Below are 3,109 nucleotides of genomic sequence, written 5' to 3'. Positions count from 1 at the left end.
ATATAAGAATGGATGTATGTATGAATATAAGAATGGATGGATGTATGAATATAAGAATGGATGGATGTATGAATATAAGAATGGATGGATGTATGAATATAAGAATGGATGGATGTATGAATATAAGAATTGATGGATGTATGAATATAAGAATGGATGGATGTATGAATATAAGAATGGATGTACGTATGAATATAAGAATGGATGGATGTATGAATATAAGAATGGATGTACGTATGAATATAAGAATGGATGTATGTATGAATATAAGAATGGATGTACGTATGAATATAAGAATGGATGGATGTATGAATATAAGAATGGATGGATGTATGAATATAAGAATGGATGTATGTATGAATATAAGAATGGATGTATGTATGAATATAAGAATGGATGGATGTACGTATGAATATAAGAATGGATGGATGTATGAATATAAGAATGGATTGATGTACGTATGAATATAAGAATGGATGGATGTATGTATGAATATAAGAATGGATGTATGTATGAATATAAGAATGGATGTACGTATGAATATAAGAATGGATGGATGTATGAATATAAGAATGGATGTACGTATGAATATAAGAATGGATGGATGTATGAATATAAGAATGGATGTACGTATGAATATAAGAATGGATGGATGTATGAATATAAGAATGGATGTACGTATGAATATAAGAATGGATGGATGTATGAATATAAGAATGGATGTACTTATGAATATAAGAATGGATGTATGTATGAATATAAGAATGGATGTACGTATGAATATAAGAATGGATGGATGTATGAATATAAGAATGGATGTACGTATGAATATAAGAATGGATGTACGTATGAATATAATAATGGATGGATGTATGTATGAATATAAGAATGGATGTACGTATGAATATAAGAATGGATGGATGTATGAATATAAGAATGGATGTATGTATGAATATAAGAATGGATGGATGTATGAATATAAGAATGGATGGATGTATGAATATAAGAATGGATGGATGTATGAATATAAGAATGGATGGATGTATGAATATAAGAATTGATGGATGTATGAATATAAGAATGGATGGATGTATGAATATAAGAATGGATGTACGTATGAATATAAGAATGGATGGATGTATGAATATAAGAATGGATGTACGTATGAATATAAGAATGGATGTATGTATGAATATAAGAATGGATGTATGTATGAATATAAGAATGGATGGATGTATGAATATAAGAATGGATGGATGTATGAATATAAGAATGGATGGATGTATGAATATAAGAATGGATGGATGTATGAATATAAGAATTGATGGATGTATGAATATAAGAATGGATGGATGTATGAATATAAGAATGGATGTACGTATGAATATAAGAATGGATGGATGTATGAATATAAGAATGGATGTACGTATGAATATAAGAATGGATGTATGTATGAATATAAGAATGGATGTATGTATGAATATAAGAATGGATGTATGTATGAATATAAGAATGGATGGATGTACGTATGAATATAAGAATGGATGGATGTATGAAATATAAGAATGGATGGATGTATGTATGAATATAAGAATGGATGTATGTATGAATATAAGAATGGATGGATGTACGTATGAATATAAGAATGGATGGATGTATGAATATATGAATGGATGGATGTACGTATGAATATAAGAATGGATGGATGTATGTATGAATATAAGAATGGATGTATGTATGAATATATGAATGGATGGATGTACGTATGAATATAAGAATGGATGGATGTATGAATATAAGAATGGATGTACGTATGAATATAAGAATGGATGGATGTATGAATATAAGAATGGATGTACGTATGAATATAAGAATGGATGGATGTATGAATATAAGAATGGATGTACGTATGAATATAAGAATGGATGTACGTATGAATATAAGAATGGATGTATGTATGAATATAAGAATGGATGGATGTATGAATATAAGAATGGATGGATGTATGAATATAAGAATGGATGGATGGATGGATGAATATAAGAATGGATGGATGGATGAATATAAAAATGGATGGATGTATGCATATAAGAATGGATGGATGTATGTATGAATATAAGAATGGGTGGATGTATGAATATAAGAATGGATGTACGTATGAATATAAGAATGGATGTACGTATGAATATAAGAATGGATGTATGTATGAATATAAGAATGGATGGATGTATGAATATAAGAATGGATGTATGTATGAATATAAGAATGGATGGATTTATGTATGAATATAAGAATGGATGTACGTATGAATATAAGAATGGATGGATGTACTTATGAATATAAGAATGGATGGATGGATGAATATAAGAATGAATGAATGGACGTATGAATATAAGAATGGATGGATGGATGGATGGATGAATAGATGGATGGATGTATAAATATAAGAATGGATGGATGGATTGATAATAATCAGAATGAATTGATGGATGGATGGGTGGATGAATATAAGAATAAATGCATGTAGTATGGATGAAAGAATGAATGGTTCTATGGATGGAATAATATTTGGATGGATCGATAAATATAAGAATGGATGTATGGATGTATGAATAATTATCAGAATGAATTGATGGATGGATGGATGGATGAATATAAGAATGGATGTATGGATGGATGAATGAATGAATATCAGAATGAATGAATGACTGGCTGAAATAGCACTCTACTTATAACTCTACTAATAGACTTGTAAACCACGTTATATCCGTCTTTTAAAAAATACCATCGACACCAAAGTCAGACTGATGCTCCCCTGGTCATGGCCACATTCTTGCGAGTCTGGGACGCTGACTGCAGAGCTAGAGAGGAGGATCTTAGTAATGGAATTGAGATGCTACAGAATGATGCTAGGTATCAAATTTATATAGCTCCTCCGTGGTCGAAGATGAACACATTTCTCATTTCCTATGCACTCGAAGATGTCTGTAAAGTCCAATCTTCGCTTTAAAAAACCGGCCGCATACGTGGCTTGGGTGGGTTAGGTCAGTTGCAGATAGGCCTGCTTCTTCTCTCAGCTTTTTGTTTGTTTGGCGCTCTTTCACCCTGG

This window comes from Biomphalaria glabrata, chromosome 5, assembly GCF_947242115.1.
Source record: "Biomphalaria glabrata chromosome 5, xgBioGlab47.1, whole genome shotgun sequence".
Lineage (NCBI taxonomy): Eukaryota > Metazoa > Mollusca > Gastropoda > Planorbidae > Biomphalaria > Biomphalaria glabrata.
This window is presented reverse-complemented; position numbering follows the sequence as displayed.